Below are 23,931 nucleotides of genomic sequence, written 5' to 3' on the forward strand. Positions count from 1 at the left end.
CAGGCATGTTACAGAAACGCATTCCAATCGAAAGCGGTATTAATTCCGTGGGATAACTTTAAAATACTCTTAAACACTTTCAAGTAATACAAATATACAATTAAATTTACATTTGTTACCTTTTATTTAAAATAAATCGATAAAAGTAATTGTTTCTCAATTGACGAAACCAATTAATAAAATATTTTTACCACAAAAATTTTTCTTAATATTGTGTTTATTACTTTGCGCTACAATTACAGAAACAATCGAAACTAACGGGATTGTGTAAAAATTAACAAAATTGAGTTTCTTTTCGCAAAAACAAACAACTTTTCTCAATCAGAATATTTTTTACAATTTCCACTTCCTTCAAAAACGTCCTGACTTAATTGACTTTGCGGTAACAAAGAATATTAAGAGGGAACAAATGTCCGTGGTACCCTCGTTTGACTTGTCGTCAGACCATTCCCCAACTATAATAACATTAAATGATGTTCAACTCGCAACTTCCCCGGATTATCTACCAAATAAATATACAAACTGGATGAAGTACAAAAAATATGTCAGTACACATGTGAATTCTAACACTCCTCTAAAGTCCGGAGAAGAAATTGACAATGCAGTTAAAATATTTACTTCGATAGTCAACACCGCTGTCAATGTTGCCACTCCCACTAAATTTTCAAAATTAGAAAATAATTCCTATAATCCATCGACCATTCGAAAACTCGTGTCTGATAAAAGGAAGGCCAGAAGAGAATGGCAGAAGCACCGATCACCTAGGTTTCGGGAAAAACTAAAAGAATGTGAAAAACTCTTACAACAAGCACTCAGATTAAATGAAGAGCGAAACCTAAAAATATTCCTAAATAACCTGGATCCCACAGAGAGAACTGACTACAGCTTATGGAAAGCCACAAAAAACTTGAGAAGACCTATCGCCCACGAATCTCCAATTCGCCTAGAAAATGGGACTTGGGCAAGATCTACAGAAGATAAAGTAAACGCATTTGCCGAACATCTTGAATCTGTATTTACCCCAAATCCCGGACCATCGACAGTTGTTCAACCTTTAATTGACGACATTGTTCCGAATCCAATACGATTTTCTCTAAAAGAAATCGAAAGTTCTATAGCCTCGATAAAACTAAAAAAATCCCCGGGTAAAGATAGAATTACTCCAAACATGCTCAAGAAATTACCAACACCGGCCGTTAAATTATTGTTATTTATATTTAACAGCATTCTTCGAGTAGGGTACTTCCCGTCTGTATGGAAAGAATCTGAAATAGTAATGATTCCGAAACCTGGAAAAGATCCAACGCAGGTAAAATCGTATAGACCCATCAGTCTTCTATCTATACTCTCAAAGCTGTTCGAAACAACTTTACTAAGGAAGTTAACTCCCCATATTACAAATAGCAGTATTATCCCCGACCACCAATTCGGCTTCCGTAAGAACCACAGTACTATTGAGCAAGTGCACCGCATAGTCACAAACATTAGAATGGCATTCGAAAGGAAGGAGTACTGCTCGGCGCTATTTATAGACATTTCCCAAGCGTTTGACAGAGTCTGGCATCTTGGAATTCTATACAAAATTTGTGAAACTCTACCTAAAAACACTCATAAACTTTTTTGTAGTTATTTGTCAAATCGTACGTTTGTTGTTAAATCGAAAGACATACTTTCAAATTCGAGAAAAATATTGGCTGGCGTCCCACAGGGTAGTATCTTAGGACCAATTCTGTACGTGTTATTTACTGCCGATATGCCCACAACCAATGAAACTCTAACCTCAACGTTTGCTGATGATACTGCTTTCATTAGCATACACAAGGATCCTCTGATTGCGTCGGAAAAACTACAATACCATGTATATCTTCTCGAAAATTGGCTGACAAAATGGAGAATATCGGTAAGTGCATACATGTTACTTTTGCTCTAAGACGTGAACTTTGCCCCACGATAAAAATCTTTAATACTCAAGTTCCACAGAAAGATACCGTAAAATATCTCGGAATGCACCTGGACCGAAGACTTACATGGAAGCAACACATCGATGCAAAAATCACACAAATTAAACTAAAAAAGGCCAATCTTGAGTGGTTAATTGGTATACGTTCTTCTATTAAATTAGAATATAAAGTCCTATTATATAAGACTATAATAAAGCCAATTTGGACGTATGGCATACAGCTCTGGGGTACAGCTAGTGCCTCTAACGTAAGTAAACTACAAAGAAGACAGTCGAATATTCTTCGATCTATTACAGGTGCACCATGGTACATAAGGAACGCAAACATCCACAAAGACCTAAATATACTTACTGTTGAAGAAGAAATAAAGAAGCTTTGCCGCAAGTACTTACACAAACTATCCGAGCACCCAAATAACTTGGCCCGCCAACTCCTACTATTCGGAGGCCACGATAGACTGCGCAGACGTGACACTCTTTCTATCATATAGTTTATTTTTTTGTCTTACGCTCTCATTATTTTCAGCTCTTGTCTGGCCAATTGAACGTCGCCCACTTTTATACTTCTACAGGTAGTAGTATGCTAAATTGGAAGCTGCTTCTGTGAAGAAATCGAAAAGACTATTACTGTAGTCCGCGGGAAGATTAGTGAAGAAATCGATAAGACTATTACTGTAGTCCGCGGGATGATTATATATAACTGTATCTAAACAAAGCAACATTATATCCGTAAGACTATTTCTGTAGTCCGCGATTCACTTAGATATATCTGTATCTAAACTAATCTTAACTACCTATTCAATCAATTCACGGATATAACTGTATCCACAAGCCCACAAAATAACACACATCTATATTATAAAAAAAAACAATAATAATTAAAGCATGAAAAAAATATGGGGTGATTGTATTGACAACCTCCCTATAAAAATATTAGTATATAAGATATGAAACCTTATTGTTATTTTCATTAAATATATGAAAGATTCAATAAATTAAACAATTAAAAAAAAAAAATAAAAAATTTCCACTTCCAATCGTACACGCATGTCACAGAATCGAGTCGGAATGGTTTGAATTCCGTAATTCAAAATCTATCGTTTTGCTTTAACTTCTTCAGATTCCGTACGATTTGATGAACTACGAAAATCCCATTCAGTGTAAATATGGCAACATTGAAGGAATGAACCATGGTAGAAGAATATGTAGATGCATCAACGCTTGAGAACATTCATGGCAGAAGAATACAGGTAGATGCATCAACGCTTGGGAGCATTGATATGTCAAAAAATTGAAATGTTTTTTTTTTAAATATAAGTAGATTTTTATATGTTTTCTTATACTACGTCAGAAAAAAGCTATCATAATTCGCGTTTACAAATATTTTTACAAATTTAAATAATTTTTCATTTAAAATTTTCAATTCTAAAATTGGTTTGACAGTTCATTGTCCCAGCAGCTGTGTCGACGCGTCTACCTATATTCTTCTACCATGTAAACATTGATATGTTAAAAATTGTTAAGTGCATTGTCAAAAATAAGTCGAATTTTATAAGTTTTCTTATGATATGTATTTTTCAACAATTTTTACAAATTTCAATAATTTTTCATTCACGATTTTCAATATCAAAATCGGATTGACAGTTCATTGTCCCAGCAGCTGTGTCGATGCATATACCTATATTCTTCTACCATGTCCTCATCCATTCTTCTTCCATGTAATGAACAAAAATGGATGAGGACGTGGTAGAAGAATATAGGTATATGCATCGACACAGATGCTGGGACAATGAACTGTCAAACCAATTTTGGAATTGAAAATGTTGAATGAAAAATTATTTAGATTTGTAATAATTTGGAAAACGCGAATTATAATATAAGAAAACATATAAAAATCTACTTATATTTAAAAAAAAAAACATTTAAATTTTTTGACATATCAATGCTCCCAAGTGTTGATGCATCTACCTGTATTCTTCTGCCATGGATGAGGAATAAAAACAAACTACATAATTAGAAAACACTGAAGAAGTGGAAATTGTGAAAAATTGTATGTGCAAAACAGTTTTTTGTGCGGAAAGAAAACTAGTTTTGTTAATTTTTAAACAATACTGAAAAAATACGGCGGAGGTAATTCAGAGATGATTCTGATCCCTTGTCCCACCCCAGTGAATTTGACACTTTAATAACAAGTTTAATTCTAACTTATAAACAAAGTCCTGTGCTCGCCCTAATTGTTTTAAACGTTAACATTCCAAAATGAATCTTTTAAAATACGTTTTAGCACAAAAATCCATTTTATGAATTTTTTATCCCCTTCATCATGCTATGGAGGTTATATTAAATTTTTTATTCCGTTTGTAACACCTCGAAATACTCATGCCAGACCCAAAATACATATATATATTCGATAATCGTAAAATTCTTAGACCACTTAGCGATGTCCGGCTGTCTGTCTGTTGTAATCAAGCTATCTTTCGAACGAATTGAGATAACCCCCATATAAAGGTAACTTCCAATATTCAGTATTTTGATGATTTTAGCGACATTATTTATTATTTCAAATGTTGTTTTTGAAGATCTTAATGGGTACTACAACCTATGACTTAAAATTAGTTTTGCACGTCCACGTCTTCGTATAGCCCATATATAGCAGTACCTCCCAATATTCTTTATTTTTATGATTTTAGAGACATTATAGATGGGAATTGTTTCAAATTTTGTAATGGATATTACCAACCCACGCCCACGTCTCGTATAAACCGCGTATAATGATACCTCCCTTTATTTGGTATTTTGATGATTTTAGCGACATTATTCACCGGAATTGTTTCAAATTTCGTATTTGAAGTTCGGAATCCATACTACAGCCAATGACAAAAAATTACTATGCAGGCCTCCAAATAACATTTTCATTTAGTTGCTTTTTACTTGTTTATTATGTTTCTTCTAATCTTTGCTTCAAATTATCATTCGTAAGGTCAGATTGTTTAGTTTTCACAAGTGAAAATTGGCTTCGTCAATTGAGAAACAATTAAAATTTGGTTGGAAAATTCGAGTAAAAAGGAAAGGATGGAAAAGCTGCATCAGAGAACTTAAAAACAGAAGAGTTAAAATCCAATTTAAATCCCTGATGATGACTATCGAAGATAGTCGAAATATCGGACAAATAAATTAATATATAAAAAAACAAATTCGTCTGTTTTTTTAAATTCTGACCTCAAGCCAAACGAAAAACCGGAAGAAAACATATTGATCAAAGGTCAACAATAACTATACAAATTTGCTAATTATTTTAAATAAAAAGATAAAAATACCTACCGATCTTCGGTATTTTGATGATTCTCGCCACATTATTTCACGGATTTCACAAATACCAATTTTTATTTGTAGGTCATAAAGGGTTCTAGCTCCGGTGGCGAACATTGTATGTATTGGTCCACGTTTTTGCATAACTCCCATATACCGGTCCCTCCCAATATTCCGTATTTTCATGCCACATTGCCACATTTCTTCACGCATTTGTCTAAAAAATGACATTTGTAGTTCGCAATGGATTCTACCTCCGGTAGCGGAACATAGTATATTTATGTCCACGTTTTGGTATAACGGTACCTCCCGATATTTGGTATTTTTATGATTTGTGCCACATTTTTTAACGGATTTGTCTAAAAATTGTTACATGTAGGTCATAGTGGGTTCCAGCTCTGGCGGCGAAAACCGATTGTTGACATGAAGCTGCACACAATCGATAATGTGCTTTAAAATTGGACATACCGTCTTGGCTACTGCATGGCCAGCCGAGGCAGCCCCTTGAAGAAATCCATTATTAACCGCCATGATTAAGATTTTAAATAAAAAAGAGTTTTAAGAAAATGTTCAGTGTTATAATTAAAAAAAAATCCAAAAGGATTTGAATGATCGTTTTGTCATAGCAGAATTTACATCCTTTGGGAAGAAATTATCCATTAACATCATCTGGTTGGTAAACAAACCAATTAACCAAAAGTATTATTTGTGGAAAAAAGTTTCTAAAATTGTATAATTATAACTTAAGTAAATATGTACAATAAATCATTTAAGATCGTATAAATAAATCATTAAAAAATTGTGCATTGGTGAAACATAACTGCCCATGCCTATATAAAACGGAGATGTAGGACTAATGAGTATTTGTTGCATACGGTATCTTTGTGCATGGGAACGGTTTATGTTTTGTTTGTATTCATTCATTTTTCTTTTTGTAAAAATAATATAAAAACGAACTGCATTAAAATAGGTATGCCTGGTTACTTTCCATGCAGGAATTGTCCAGCAACTTCTTTCTGAGAGAGTGAGGTAGTTTTATTCTCTTTTGCAAGAAAACTGTGAAAAGTAAACAAACGGAATCTCTGCAAACACTTGCAAGCTATCAGCTGAGTTGTCAAAACGAAACAAATTGTGCTTGAGTTTTTAAAAATAAATATGTTGTTGTTGCCAAATGGTCTTCCTTAATCCCATTATTGTTGTTAAGAAAAAAAACACTTGTTTATTAGTGGAGAACGATGATAATGTTTACCAGAGGGTAAGGCAGGGAATACCTAGGTTTCAGAAACAGCCACCAACCCGCATCAGTTCGCTTGTTATTTGTCTGGGATATTCTCCCCAGGAGTTATTTTAAAAACAACTCCTATGACAAAAAACTTTTTTATCCAAGTGACGAAATCGTAAGCTCAACGAAGTGGAACCAAAGAATTACATAAAACTAAAATTCTTTTGGAAAATCTTCTAAATCTTACAACCGCACTTATAAACATTTTTATCTTTCTCCACTTGTTATGCGTTCGTTTTACATGAACGAAGTAGCATAACCATGTAAGTTAGTTTTGTCTGTTGCAACAAAAACCCCTTCGTCGATCGCGCCTTGATGCCACTGTTAATTAATACGAGCGCAGAGCGACCTTCGGCTGTTATGGCGGCCCACACCATCACCATGGCCGGCGCTTGAGTTCTGGTGGGCAAGTAAACACGATCACTTTGTTTGTTTACAAACTGCTGGACAACGAATGTTTTCTCATCGGAGAAAACTAAATTCGGCAGTTCACCACTTTCGGCCAAGCGAAGCAACTCTTTAGCTCTTTTTTCGAATATATTTTTTTTCTTTGCGGTGTATGTTTTTGCACTTTTTGGAATTTCAATGGCTTTACCCCGAGCTAATTTTTCAATATTTGCCGAATGGAATATAGCGATATGATCAGTTCACGAGCCATTTTTCGGCCACTGCCACGCGAGTTTCGATCAAGTCGCTTCTTTACTTTTCTAACCACTTCTGCTAATGTTGCTATTTTCTTCCGTCCACTTCCAGTATAACGGTAACGAGCGATGGTACGGGACACAAAGGATTTATTCCAATTTAAATGCTGGATTGCTCTAACGATAGCCACTTGTGGTTTTCAAGCCAAATATAAAGAAATCACACTCTCACGCTCGAATTCCATCACGAATAACTTTTTTCTGGAAAATTCTCACCAAAATGCTTTTGTTCGCTTGTAAAAAATATAATGAGCTGTCACGGGAATAATTTTAACAGCTGTCGGACGAGTGACTTAGAAATAACAGCAGTCTGCAGTTTTTTTCATCTCACCCTGTATAAAAGATGAAAACGTTTGCTGTATGCTTTTTTAAAATTATACTTGGAACCGAAGATATAGCATCAGAATTTAGAATTTGTATGCACATATTGGAGCGCGTAGCGGAATTTCGAGCAAAAATAATTTTGTGAAATTATATTAAAATCGGTTAAGATTTGGACATAGCTCCCATATATATTTTCTGCCGATATCACACATTTTACGCACCAAACACCATATTTAGGTCTGACTGCCATGAAGTTTGGAATACACGGAATTTAGTACAAAAATGCCAAATTATATTTAAATCGGTTGAGGTTCGGATATAGCTTCCATATATATTTTCGGCCGATTTTACAAATTTGGCATATTCCTATTTTCTCATGGTCAGTTGTGCCTGGCATGTTCACACGTTGGTGGACCGGGTGTTTTGTTTGTTTACGCATTAAAGTATTACAATAAATACGTTTTTTTTAACCACAAAATATTCGTATATAAAATTTTGAATGCATATAAAATTAAAAGGGTTAGCGAAGCGCACCGGAATCAGGTAGTTGTTGCATAAAATACTGAACATTTCTGACAGGAAGCGACACAGCCTCAGGTCTGTATTTCTGGAGGGCTATACAATGTATAAAAGAATAAGTCAGTCATTTATTTACTCTTGCGAAAGTTCAAGTTCAATTCTATTACATTTCCGTAATCAGGGTGCATCACCCGTTTACTCACACACACACATGCATACATATTTGTTTGTTTAAATAAATTTCTTCCTCGGTGAGATGAGAACAACGTCCATCATATTCATATTTACAAATAAACTTTGTGTTCTAGACATTTTCGTTACGTTTACGTCGTTATCAATCAATCTCGAGCCGTTCAATCCATCCACCCATCCACATCGTTCAATCGCTTCATATTCATAAGATTCAATTAAAAGCCAAAACCCTCACAGAATGCTGGTCGTTTGAACACAGATCCCAGACGACGGCAAAGAAAAGTATAAAAAAAGCAAGAAAACAATTTCGAAATAAAACAAAAATGTTAAATGTTCTGTGGGCTATGCGTTTATTGCGTCCCTCAATCAGTTGAAAAAGATTACTCAAAGTATCAACAACGCAGCTCAATTCACCAGCTCCACACGGTGCATCATTCCGAATTATTGAAAGAAGAACGAAATTGAAAGTCGTCGGTGGTTTCCGAAACGTGACGGTAATACTGATTTCCCAAATTCAATTAGCAAAAAAACACCATCGCCTAAAATAAAACGATGATGTTGCAGCGGCGTATTAATATGGTCACAATCTTCCTAGTTGTCTTGGCTATTATGACACATCACAGCAATTTTGGCTATGCCGTGCCCATACTTGGTAACTAGAATTTGCATAAAAAGCACCCACACTTAACCTGAAAAGTATGTTTGAGTTCAAATTTTTGTTTTGTTTCCTCATATTTCCAATTTCTGTAGGACAACAAACTGAATTCGATGACAATTCCAAGATGCAGGGCAGAACAAAGCCGGTGTTGGTGTACTGTGACGAAATCGGAAACCATTTGAATTGCATTTTGTTCTGCAAAAACCTGGGTCACATGTCTGGCCATTGTGGTGGTGATTTTATTTGTAATTGTTTCTAATCAAATATTTATTTAAATAAATGTTGTTAAATAAGAATAGCAAGATGGTATAAAATGCAGGAAACCGCGAAATAATCATATACAAATTTGAAAAACACAAATTCGAAAACGCTTCCTTTCAAATAACAATATACAACTCTGTATTTTCCGTAATTTCCCGTGTCAAATTTAACTTCATTGAAAACAGTTTTTCATTTCAGATACTAAAATGTTGTTAAAGGTATAATTTTGAAAAATAAAAAAAAATTAACATTTGATGGATAAAGGTTATCTTCTTAACTCTGCAGGGGTGCATAGTAGAATTAAGAAGGTTAACAGCCATCAACATACAGGTTTTGCAATTTTTTAACTTTCCGTACATGAAAACCTTTCCAGTTGAAGTTTTGATTTTGTACGATTGCCTAATTCTAATCTTGACATTTTTACTAGTTTTCCGTTCCGGCACTTTCTGGGAAAATCTGTTCTCCTAACGTGAATGTAACATATCTCTATTAACTAGTTACAACTACGGAAATACAGCTCCTGTCAAATTTGCATGTAAACAAGTTGTTTTCATTTATTCAATATTTATACCCATGGCCATGGTAGAAGAATATAGGTAGACGCATCGACGCAGCTGCTGAGACAATGAACTGTCAAACCAATTTTGGAATTGAAAATGTTAAATGAAAAATTATTTAAATTTGTAAAAATTGTCGAAAAAGGCATATTATAATAACCCCCGAATGACGTCGTATAAGAAAACATATAAAAATCTATTTTTATTTGAAAATAAATTTCAAAATTTTTGACATATCAATGCTCCTAAGCGTTGATGCATCTACCTGTATTTTTCTACCATGCCCATGGCAGAATATTACAGGTAGATGTATCAACGCTTGGGAGCATTGATATGTCAAAAAATTCAAATGTTTTTTAAATGTAAGTAGATTTTTATATGTTTTCTTATACTACGTCATACGGAGGTTATTATATTTCGCGTTTTTCACTAATTTTTATAAATTTAAATGATTTTTCATTCAACGTTTTCAATTCCAAAATTGGTTTGACTGTTCATTGTCTCAGCAGCTGTGTCGACGCGTCTACCTATATTCTTCTACCATGATTTATACCCTACACCACAAGGTGGTCAGGGTATTATGTCTTTGTTCATTTGTTTGTAACAGGCAAAAGGAAACGAGATAGACCCATAGCAAAGGCACTAACTAACGACTAACGAACCGCTCACACGAAGTCACAAACTTTTAAAATTTTTTCAATCGTTTTGTACTTCATACAAAACAAAACCACAAACCTTTCAATGCAAGAAATACACAAAAAGCAAAGACATAAAATGGTAAAGACTAGACAAAATGCATTCTGAGCAAAAGGTTTGTGGCTATACTGCCTTGAATAACAGCTCATGACAGAGACAAGTTAATATAAAAAATACAATTATAGGAAAGAATGACAAATAAAAATTTGAATAATCCAAAATATTGGTTTCAAAGTTCTATTCCATATACCTTCCAAATAATTGCATACTGTCTTAGCGGTTTAAATTGCTTAACATTGGTAACTATGTTGTTACGATATCATAACAACAGAGGCATTTTTCACAGGGTTGCCATATTTTACTCTGTCTTGTCCTATCTTTACCAAGGTAGATCTAACAGGTAACCGCATCGGCGAATTGCTACAACAAAGCAACTTTTGTGGTCCCCTCAAATGTCAAAATTGGCATCTAAGGCGAAAGACATAGATTCGCCATGACATTTAAAAGTTGCGGCAAATTTGTTTCAACCAATCAGAAACGAGATGTTTGTTTACATTTTATTTTGTGTGCATCTCGTCGTAAACGAACGTCGCAATAAAAGTTTTTATTGTAAAACAAATAAGAGTAAAATAAGTATTAATTGCAGTATTGCGATATTTTTTAAACCAAGAAACGTATAATGACTATATTTTACTGGTTTAAACCGAAAGTTTTCCGGAACTGCAAATGGCAAGAGTCGAATACTTGAACTACTTCCCGTGATGTGCTTTGGGAATCTTAGATGTTGCTAAGCTAAGCTAAGGCTAACTTAATTCTTAAAGCTGCACTCCATTCTAACCTCCTTCCTTCATTTTCTTTTAATTTTTTTACTGGTTTCACTCTTAACTTGCTTTTAAATTATTTGAAATATTATAAAAAGGTACTTTTAGGGAAGACAACATAAACAAATTTGCTGTTGCATTCATTACAACAATTTGTTTTGACATTTAATGGTGCCGTCAGCTGGGCTGATGCGATTACCTAGTACATCTACCTTGATCTTTACACTTCTATGTCTTTGCAAAAAGTACGTTTGCTTTAATGTACTATGGCCGTGAGTTGCCAATCTGTTCTGTTTGCAAACAAATCGCCAGGAAATGTTTCCAAACGTTTGCTGAGTGAAATTATGACTCGTGTATTTAGAGTTGCCATTCTAAATAATATTTTTATATATTTTTCCGTTGTATGCTAGACATAATTATAAGTTTTTCTCTTGGTGAAAGGTCGAAGTATTGTTATACGTTTTCCATATTCTATTTTAAACAAATTTATTATTTTTTCTTGCTACATCATTCAGAACATTGTCAAACAAAACTGTGTTGCCTATATATTTTTGCACAATACTGGCAACACTGAGTGTATTCAACAAGCTAGTGATACAATAAACTGTCAAAAATGTAAATTTAAATTAAAAATTTGTTGGTTTGTTAAACTTTTTAACTATAATAAAAACTACACCAATCACATTGTACAAACAATTATTTAAATGTCTACTTATTTTTAAAGTATTATTATAGCATTTTTGAATTTTCAATGTTCACATTAAATTGTTCACATTTGTTTGCACTAATGAATCTATCTACGATGACAATTAGCAGTTGAAAATTTGTAAGACCATGCCGCGAATTTTGAAACCAAAATTTTGGATTTTTCAACTTTTTATTTGTTATTGGTTTCTGTAATTGTGGTTTTTATATTAACATGTCTCTGACATGAGCTGTTACTCTATGTATTGTAGACACAAACCATTTGCTCAAAATGCATTTTGTCTAGTCTTTACCATTTAAGGTCTTTGCTGTTAATCTATGTATTGTAGACACAAACCATTTGCTCAAAATGCATTTTTTCTAGTCTTTACCATTTTAGGTCTTTGCCCATAGTTCCTTTTGATGATCTGCATAGAATCACTTTTTGAGTTGATTTATGCATGTCAGTCGGTCTGTCCGTCCGTCTGTCCATGTATTCTTGTGAATAAAATGCAGGTCGCATTTATTATGCGATTGACATGAAATTTTACAAACGACATTTGTTTGGCCCAAGGACGAACCCTATATTTAGATATAGCTCCCACATATATCTTCGTCCGATTTGCCTTTTATTGTGCACCAATCGTGTAATATCAGCCCGAATAGTATGTAATTTTGCACATACAACCAAATTAGGCCTGAAAATAAGTATGCCAGATTTAATCGAAATCGGTTCAGATATAGCTATAGCTCCCATATATATAGTTCATCCGATTTGTTATTTTTGTCCTCCGCAGCCGTAATATGCACTCTGTAACAATAATATTTGGGGAAATATATCAAATGCAGCTCAGAAATACCTATACTATCTAGAATAACAGCTCATGACAGGACTATGTTAATATAAAAAAACACATTTATAAAAAAAATGACAAATAAAAGTTTTAAAAATCCAAAAGTTGGGTTTTAAAATTCTGTTCCATAGATTTTCCCAATTAATTGCACATTGCCTAATCGGTTTAAATCGCTTAACATTGCTAACTATGTTGTTACGATATCATAACAACAGAGGTATTTTCACAAGGTTGCCATATTTTGACTCTGTCTTGTCCCATTTTTACACTTCTATGTCTTTGATTGAGTCTAGAAGGTAGTATGCCAGATTTGGTGAAGATCGGTTCAGATATAGCTATAGCTCCCATATATATTGTCCATCTGATTTGTTGTATTTGTTACCCACAGCCGTAATATACACTCCTTAACAACGATATTCAGGGAAATATATCAAATACAGCTCAGAAATACCTTTGCTAAATTTAATCGAGATCGGTTCGGATTTGGATATATCTCCCATATATAACTTCGTCCGTTTTACCTTTTATTGTACACCAAACGTCTAATGGAATGGAATTTGGCACATACGACCGAATTGAGTCTAGAAGGTAGTATGCTAAATTTGGTGAAGATCGGTTTAGATATAGCTATAGCTCTTATATATATTGTTCATCCGATTTGTTGTTACCCACAGAGATGGGATATAGCTCCCATATATATCTTTATATGATTTCAAATTAATTTTGCACCAAATGGGCGATACAAGTCCGAATTTAAAAGATATAAATGCTTTGGCATATTTAGTCCTTTGAATTTTAAATTATTATTATAATCATAGGGTGTATGACTGAATTCTCCCATAAAAGCTTTTAATTGTTATGTGGAGCTCAACTAAATTAGCAAAGTCGTGTAGAGTATCATAAAATCGGCCCCGCCCGACTTTAGGACTTTCTTTACTGGTTTTTCTAATCTTTAAAACCGGTTAAACAGCGCGAAAATGAATGAAATGCCAGAATTTCTTTTAAAAATGTGATCTAAATAGTCCAATTTTTCAATTACATGGCAAAACTTGAGAATACTTTCAATGGCCTTCCCGCAATGTACGCCTCTTCCAATCATTGACTTTTGTTTTTATTTTTCAAAAGAACGCCTCTAAAATAATTTTGTACACAAATGTATCTTAAAATATGTAAAATATTTATTGTGGAATGCTGTTTAATCAATTAATCATTATTTAATATTTTGGGGGCAGGCACATGAATTCGATCCGAAGCATCTCTTAAATTCCTCCGGCGTATTTTTTTCAGTATTGCGTTCATTACTTTGCGTCTCAATTACAGAAACAATCAAAACTCTCAGTATTGCGTAAAAAATAATGAAATGAACTTTCTTTTTGCACAAAAGAACTCTCATTAACAGAATATTTTTCACAAGTTACACTTGTACCAAGGTAGATCTAACAGGTAACCGCATCGGCGAATTGCTACAACAAAGCAACTTTTGTGGTCCCCTCAAATGTCAAAATTGGCATCTAAGGCGAAAAACATAGATTCGCCATGACATTTAAAGGTTGCGGCAAATTTGTTTCAACCAATCAGAAACGAGGTGTTTGTTTACATTTTATATTGTGTGCCTGTCGTCGTAAACGAACGTCGCAATAAAAGTTTTTATTGTAAAACAAATAAGAGTAAAATAAATATTAATTGTAGTATTGCGATATTTTTTAAACCAAGAAACTTATAATGACTATATTTTACTGGTTTCAACCGAAAGTTTTCCGGAACTGCAAATGGCAAGAGTCGAATTCTTGCACTACTTCCCGTGATGTGCTTTGGGAATCTTAGATGTTGAGGCTAACTTAATTCTTAAAGCTGCACTCCATTCTAACCTCCTTCCTTCATTTTCTTTTATTTTTTTTTTACTTGTTTCACTCTAAACTTGCTCTTAAATTATTTGAAATATTATAAAAAGGTACTTTTAGGGAAGACAACATAAACACATTTGTTGTTGCATTCATTTAGGGCGAATTCTTCATTACAACAATTTGTTTTGACATTTAATGGTGCCGTCAGCTGGGCTGATGCGATTACCTAGTACATCTACCTTGACTTGTACAATGTTGTCTAATCATGTGTTTTGTTTTGATACCTCATTAATTCGTTCTTTCATTCCCCTAATGTTACCATATTGAATATACAATGTTGCCATATTAACACTGAATTCGTGAACTACTACAAATCGTATAAAATCTGAAGAAGGTAAAAGAAATTCGTACGATTTTGAATTGCGAAATTCAAACCATTTCGATACGATTTTGTGGCATGCCTGAATGATTGGAAGAAAACAACTTGTTGGATATAATTTTGAATAATTCTGACAGGAAGCGGGCATAGCCTCAGGGATGTATTTCTGTAATTTAACGAAGCTGTTCTACATCGTTATTGTACCATGATGTGCAGTCTTTTTGGGGAGTTTAAGGCGAGGACAATAATGAAGTGCAGAACCTGAATAGATGATGTCAAAATAATTTAACGCAGTCTAATCAAAGTTAAAGGATACTTTTTCAAAATAGCTCAAAAAATCGAAAAAAGAGCCCATCGCATTGCAAAAATTCTAAAATCGGAAAAATTAGAGAAATTGTTTTCAATGGAATCGAATTTCAAAATAATAAAAAGGACCAAACATCGAACAAGTTGAAGATTTTTTCTTTTTTCATCTCCAGGACCTACATCGTGCTTCAGCTGGAAGATGCGAACACATTTATATAAACAAAAATGACCCAGCGCTATGGGGCTAATTTCAAAACAAGGACCTACTTCTTACACATGACAATAATCCGTCCAATGAGAACTCAAAATGCAAATTTCATTGGGACTGCATTCAGTGAAATACCGAAAATAAAGGGCGCAAAAAAGAAGCAAGAAAAGGGTTACTATCCTTCCAGAAATTCTTCCTAAACTCTCAAGATACATTAAATCGCTTTTGCATAAGATGGGTCATAAAGCCCGGATAAGGTACAACTTGATTTCAAATATATTTTAAGTTTTAAACATATTTTCATACTAATTTCGGCAAATGTTGGTATCCATTCTTAAATCATTCAGCCCTCAATTATGAGGTAGACAAAACTAAATACCACGCAACACGGTATTCTAAACGTTGGAAATACAAATTCCAAATAAAACCTTATTTGAATGGAAAATGTTGCTAAGCTCTTTACAACACCAAAAATTGAGGTGAGTTTTCAAATTATAGATTTCTATATCATATAGGTTTTAACACTCAAATTAAAGTCTATAACTGAAAAAAAGATTAGGCTATTCGAAATATCTAAAACCGACGGTAGGTAAAAATTTATTATAATTTTTAAAGACTAAAAGTACGGGCCGGCAACGCGGAACGGGCCAGCTAGTAAATAAATAAAATAAACAAGTAAAAAAGCAGTAAGTTCGGCCGGGCCGAACTTTGAATACCCTCCACCATTTGGAACGAATTAGAAAATTTTCAAAAAATAAAATCCATTAAACATTCTGTTGAAATCTTTAAAATATCTAATATCGGAAGGTGCTTGGGGGGTGTTAGCGGGAGAATCAAATTCTAGAACTTGTTTGTTCGTTTGTCAGTTTAATTCTGATTTTATTTTTAAAATATGTTCCTTACGTACTACTAAAACTAATCTAACTTAACCTAGTCGCAGCCACACAATTGTTCTTATCTATTATTAGATTTAAAAGGAAACATTACATGGCTGCGTGTCCCTTCATTCAAGTGATCTTGGCTACCTACTGGCGCATCAATATCTGTGTGTGTGGGTTATGACCTTTATTATCCTACACATTATCGTATGCGACAGCGCACAAGATCACTGAATTGTACACATGTGATATTTTATGACCACTGGGAAATTGACAATTTTTAAATATTTATTTTTAATGGTTAGATTTTCCCAGCGCCTCAGCCGCACTCAAAAGTATGTACAAAGTATTTTGTACATTCTCCCGGGCGGCTTAAATGTGTATATTTTTAGTGGACTGTATTTAAAAATGGATCATGAAGAGGATTATATAAAAAATATTTAGACATATAGCTTTGAAAATGATTATATTATATAAATTATCCTAGGTAACCGCTTGCAGGAAACGGCTCCACTTATCTATCCAGCCTCGCTCGCCAATACCACCACCCTTATCTGCCGGTTTTAACTTCCAAGCTTTATAATTCTTTGGCGACTTGTGATTTGGTAGTTGCTGGCTGCGATCATCCAAGGAGTCATTTTTTCGTAGGGCATCCAAGGTTAGGTCATTGCTGATGTATTTTATACGCGGTTGCTTCAATGAGGATTCCCGGTGTTTGTTATTAATTCTATTCCTCTTTACCTTGTCGCGCTCTTTTTTCTCCGCTTCCTCGATGCATTTATCGTTATCTTTGCCAAACGTGTCTTTTAGAGAAGTACCAATATACACCGGATTTCTTTTTTTGCTCTTCTCTTGTTGGTGGTTCTGTTCCCTGTGGCTTCTCAAATTCATATTGTCCAAGGACACTTTTTGTACATGCTTGTCCATTTTGTCACTGCTGACTTCCTCTGATGTGTCGAGTTTTTCTACGATGGCTTCCAATTTTTTCTTTTGATGTTCCAGCTTAGCTTCCAGATCTTGGACTTGGTTTTCCAGGTCACGCCGTTGCTTTTGAACCTTTTCTTCAATGGCCCGTATGTCTCTTTCAAATTTAGTTAGCAAGGACTGCACCAAATCTTCAAGCCCCAGTTTTTCATCATTAGCGGTTTTCAGGCCATCTTCTAATATTTTGATTCGGGAAGCTGATTCGGCTAATTGTGATGCAGTATTGAGTCTTCCCTCTTCATTATTTTGGGTAAGAGCTCTAACTTTTTCCTCCGAGTTAGGACTTGCCGGCGGGAATATATTCATATCCTCAAAGTTTCGAGCTGCAACAAAAACACACCAGTCACATTCGCAATCATGTGGATAAAATAGCCAATATCTTCTAGCCATTTCAAGAGTGTCTCGATCACCAATACAATATTCCGCTTCTCTTTTATCATCCAAAGGGCATGTAATATCACCCTTTGCATCTTTTCCACAACTTGTGGTCTTCGAGGGCCTCTGCTCTGTTGTCAGCCCGAAGGTGGGAAATACAATATTTGCACACTCCTCAGCTTCCATTGCTACTTCCTCCGGACTAAGGAAATAGTACTCCAGTTCAATTCTCCAGGGTCCTGGTGGTTTTAAGCATTCTTCAATTTCCGCTTGTGCAGTATCTCCATTCAACTTGCAACCTCGTGTTCTCGTCGCCATTAATTTATGCGCTAACACAAGGCATTTATCCACTGCTACTGAACTTTCCTGGATTCTCTGAGGAATGTACTTTTTAAAACTTTTCAACGTTTGTTGTAAAACGTAATACGTGTTTTCAACAAGAATCTTATACTTGTTCACGTTACGAATTTTTTTAAATTGAGTCGCCGATGCCAATGTTGTGCAGAAATAGTCAGCCAAGACCAAAAATTTTGCTTCTTGATCCATTTTTTTTTTTTTCGGAATTCTTTTTGAGTTTTAACTTGGACTAATTGATGTCCTCTTTTCAAAATTTATTTTTATGTATATATATATTTTTTTTATTTTGGGACTTTTGTTGTCCTCTTTTCGCTTTATTTTTGCCCCTATGGCTTTTTTTTTTTTTTGTTTTTGCCCCTATGGCTTTTTTATTTTTGCCCCTGTGGCTTTTTTATTTCTTTTGCCCCTATGGCTTTTTTATTCAAATTAGTCCCTTCGGCTATTATTTTAAAATGCCCCTATGGTCTTATATTTAAAATGCCTCAACGGACTTTTTTTTTTTTTTTTTAGAAATTCTCCTCTTTTTCTGGAGAATAACTACTTATGCTTGTAGTGAGTCTCTTACCACTGGTGGGGGAAAACTCCTACAATTTTTTTTTTTACGGCCACTAGTTCTTTTCACTTTATAAAAAAGTGAAGGCTCGATTGACCAAATGTAAGCGGGAGAAGAGAAAACACAACCGTATCGTTTGGCTGTTGGTTCAATTCTGATTTTATTTTTAAAATATGTTCCTTACGTACTACTAAAACTAATCTAACTTAACCTAGTCGCAGCCACACAATTGTTCTTATCTATTATTAGATTTAAAAGGAAACATTACATGGCTGCGTGTCCCTTCATTCAAGTGATCTTGGCTACCTACTGGCGCATCAATATCTGTGTGTGTGGGTTATGACCTTTATTATCCTACACATTATCGTATGCGACAGCGCACAAGATCACTGAATTGTACACATGTGATATTTTATGACCACTGGGAAATTGACAATTTTTAAATATTTATTTTTAATGGTTAGATTTTCCCAGCGCCTCAGCCGCACTCAAAAGTATGTACAAAGTATTTTGTACAGGGGGATATACGATATTGTGGACCTATATAGACAATTACCTTTTAGGGGTCAAAGCGCTCACAAAGAACTCCTTGTGTGGATTTTCAGACAATACCATAGGAAAATATGGCTAAAATCATCAAAACACCGAATATCGGGGGTACCGTTATATGGGGGTCATACGATATCGTGGACCTATATAGATAATTCTCTTCCGAGGTATAAAGTACCCACAAAGTTCTCCTTGTGTGGATTTTCAGACAACTCCGTTGAAAAATGTGGGTAAAATCATCAAAATTTCGAATATCGGGGGTACCGTTGTATGGGGGCTATACGATATCGTGGACCTATATAGATACTTCTCTTCCGAGGTATAAATTACCCACAAGGTACTCCTTGTGTGGATTTTCAGACAATTCCGTTGAAAAATGTGGTAAAATCATCAAAATATCGAATATCAGGGGGTACCGTTATATGGGGGCTATACGATATCGTGGACCTATATAGATAATTCTCTTCCAAGGGATAAAGTACCTACAAGGAACTCCTTGTGTAGATTTTCAGACAATTCCGTTGAAAAATGTGGCTAAAATCATCAAAATACCGAATATCGTGGGGTACCGTTATATGGGGGCTATACGATATCGTGGGGTCAAAGTGCTCACAAAGAACTCCTTGTGTGGATTTTCAGACAATACCATAGGAAAATATGGCTAAAATCATCAAAACACCGAATATCGGGGGTACCGTTATATGGGGGCCATACGATATCGTGGACCTATATAGATACTTCTCTTCCGAGGTATAAATTACCCACAAGGTACTCCTTGTGTGGATTTTCAGACAATTCCGTTGAAAAATGTGGTAAAATCATAAAAATATCGAATATCAGGGGGTACCGTTATATGGGGGCTATACGAAATCGTGGACCTATATAGACAATTCTCTTCCAAGGGATAAAGTACCTACAATGAACTCCTTGTGTGGATTTTCAGACAATTCCGTTGAAAAATATGGCTAAAATCATCAAAATACCGAATATCGGAGGGTATCGTTATATGGGGCTATACGATATCGTGGACCTATATAGATAATTCACTTCCAAGGGATAAAGTACCTACAAGGAACTCCTTGTGTGGATTATCAGACAATTCCGTTGAAAAATGTAGCTAAAATCATCAAAATATCGAATATCGGAGGGTATCGTTATATGGGGGCTATACGATATCGTGGACCTATTAAGATAATTCTCTTTCAAGGGATAAAGTACTCATAAGGAACTTCTTGTGTGGATTTTCAGACCATTCCATTAGAAAATGTGGCTAATATCATCAAAATACCGAATATCGGGGGGTACCGTTATATGGGGGCTATACGATATCGTGGACCGATATAGCCCATCTTTGAACTTGACCTGCCTGCAGACAAAAGAGGGATCTGTGCAAAATTTTAGCTTCCTATCTTAATTCGTTTAGACTGTAGCGTGATTACAACATACGGACATACAGACGGACATGGCTAAATCGTCTTAGAATTTTACGCTGATCAAGAATATATATACTTTGTTGGGTTAAAATCATTATTTCGATGAGTTACAAACGGAATGACGAACTTAATATACCGTCCATACTATGTATGGTGGAGGGTATAAAAATTGAATCCACTGAATGAAGTTAAAAGTATGGGGGCGTGGACCTACGTGGGCTAATTTTTTCACAGTCTGTACTTCCCATTACGACTTCAAATACGAACTTTGAAAAAAATTCGCTGAGTAATGCCGCTAAAATCAAAAACATACCGAAAATAGGGAGGTACCGTTATATGGGGGCTATACGATGAGTTGGACCTGCATATGCAATTTTCTGTTACAGACTATAGTAACTATTACGAACTTCAAGTACGAAATTTGAAACAATTCCGCTAAATAATGTATACAAAATCATCAAAATGCCGAATATAGGGAGGTTCAGATATATGGACAAAGCGAAGACCTGTACCTGCATAGACAATTTTCTGTCATTGATATTAGCATGGTACAATGAAGACAAGGTAGGTTAACCTTGAAAATTGTAAATATTGTAATACCAGAATTACTATCAAAATAATCGAAAACCCAAACAACATGTTGTATTGATTTTGAAGAAATAATTGAAAACAGAGAAAAATAAATGAAAGGTCAACATTTCTTTTCAAAATCATGTTCTATATATTTAGCCTTGCCTTTTATTGTACCATTGATTGTAGTACCTATTGGGAACTTCAAATATCGATTTTTTAGACCCGGATTTTTTATCAACACTTTTACCTTACCAAAATTACAAAATTTGTGTTAATACCTTTTCTGGGTCAGAGATATTCTCTTCTGGGGATGTTCAAACGGCTACGCGAACTAAAGTTTTCTAAATTTAACAGTTGTTGTAAGTAGCCGGCCTTCGGTGGTCATGTGAACGCTTGTTGGATAGGTATAAGTTTTCAAACGATACCTATATTGCCTATATCGGGTAAGTGATTCCGGGAAACTGATTTCCCGTTAAAAATGTCTACCTCTGTAAAAAAATTTCGAAAAAATCGAAGAATTTTTTTTTTAAACCAGAGTTGTTACACTTGGCCACAGCATTGAGATTTTTAGCGCTAGGATCTTATAAAACCAATGTCGATGATGACTTCAATATTTCCAAATAGTTTTACTGTTGTTATATTCATGGTCAAATATCAAATTCCAAAAAGGTACAATATCAAGGTCGACTAAAAATACAATGTCGTCACGACAGATATTCTCTAAAAACAACTTCACGTCGACTGTTGTATCGTCAATGCAACGACAACCTTAATACCGTTATTGTCTACTCGACTTTATTTTGCAACGACGACGACAATGGTAATAGGGCCAATTAAAAAATAAAAGTCAATTGATGTCTTCATTGTAGAATTAGTTTTATTTCATAGTGGATAAAAATAAACCTGGGCATTTGTGTTTTACTTCTTTGTATTCCATCAATTCATATAATTTGATTCTTCTTTGCTTATAACAATTTTCAGAAGATTACAGTCTTTTCTGGATTTCTTAATTTATCTAATATTCCGGAATTGAAAATATAATTTATGCACTTGTAAAACATAAAATGCCGAAACCCGAAACATACACAAAATTTTCTTTAAATAATACATTTAGTGGAAACAACCTTAGTAACTAATGACTTTTATGCATTGGACCAATTGTAAAATTTTGTAAGTAAAACACACAATGGGTTCTGGCTTCATGGGCATCATAGGCGATATGAGTGAGCGTACACGTTGTTTATAAAAATTGCTTTAGTTTGTTGCATCTCATATGCAATCCTTTTCTGTTTCCAAAAATAAAATAAGAAACAACTAACTATTGGATTATACAAATTCTAGTCTACACGTAGTCCATATTTAATGAATGGTGATTTTCTTTTGTTACCAAACTAATATTTACAAAATGAAGTGATTGGAAGTGACTGACTTTCCCTAATGTGCGCACAAATATGCACTCATTTCTTAAATAACAAATACATTTCTTTACTAGTATTAAATTATCACGTTTTCGTGTGTGTGTATGTGTGTCATTTACATATTCAAGGTAATTATCGGATAATGTGATGAATTGTATGATTTAATTGATAGATTGAGAATTCAAATTAAAAATGGTTACATGCGACAGATGAAGGAAGTTAACCTAATATTTATAATTTAATAGTAATAATCATAAAAACAACTAATACTACATTGTTTTTGATTTCCTTTCCGCACTACTAAATAAAACAAAATAGCAAGAAACTTCAGTAAATAACAATTTCAAATAATAAAAAAGAAATACTTAGAAACTAAAACTTGAGATAAATTAGTTCTTTAGAGATATCGTTTGACACGATTTTCACCGGTTTGGCGTACATTGTCGTTCTTGTCTCGCAGATTGTAGGATGTTCCTCAGTGAAATAGGATGTGGTACATTTTGCTATGCGAACGTGTTGTTGTTCACATTCACCTCATCATCTCATAATTTTGCACGATCGATAGGGCTTTTGCACTTTGTCGTCGATAGAAACATAAACCTCTAAACGTGGCAGACTAATTAAAAAAACTTAACTTATAATGGAGAATAGTTGTAATGATTGTTTTGTATTCTATGTTCATCAGTCTGTAGCAGCATCAATTCAACATACTTTTGCAATGACTCGTGAAAGTATGATTGAAAATGATAAACTCATAAAAATGGTTTTATTTTGGTTGTTGCAGCATTGCGCGCTCGACATGAAATTTATGAAATTTCATCAATATCGACAGGGGCACGATTGGGCACAGCTTGATGGCCATCTGCAAAAGAAATGGACAAAATAGTTAATCATCATCATATATATTGGCATGATTAACATGTTTACGTTATTACAGCTACAAAAAAAGATATAAATAAATAAATGAACAGATGCAACAAAAATTGGTTAAAAAATAAAATTTTGTTAAAGAAATTAATGGTTATTAAAAAATATTTAACGCACAGGAATTTGTATTGCAATTTTTTATTTTTTTTAAGCAGCAGTCAAATAACTTTTTCCCTATACCCGTTTCTTGGATTCTTGTTATCTATCCGTCTCTCATGCTTTCTATATTGCTACTTAATCTATTATTCTCCATTTCCCTTTTAATTTTTTTAAAATTTGTTTAATTTTTTTTACTGATTTATATTTTCCAAATTCAAGCGATCTTTATT

General features: G+C 34.2%; 1 protein-coding gene across 3 annotated transcripts in view; it reads right to left on the bottom strand.

Moving 5' to 3' along the window:
* Positions 1-22,114: 22,114 nt before the first annotated feature.
* The window catches only part of LOC131804079 (protein spinster-like), a 28,767-nt gene continuing 26,950 nt past the window's right edge, over positions 22,115-23,931 (bottom strand). For all 3 annotated transcript variants that reach the window (XM_059126413.1, XM_059126410.1, XM_059126420.1), the window contains one exon: positions 22,115-23,537. The gene's annotated coding sequence lies outside the window, so the exon portion shown is untranslated. The remainder of the gene's footprint in view (positions 23,538-23,931) is intronic.

Source organism: Musca domestica, unplaced genomic scaffold, assembly GCF_030504385.1.
Source record: "Musca domestica strain aabys unplaced genomic scaffold, Musca_domestica.polishedcontigs.V.1.1 10, whole genome shotgun sequence".
NCBI lineage: Eukaryota > Metazoa > Arthropoda > Insecta > Diptera > Muscidae > Musca > Musca domestica.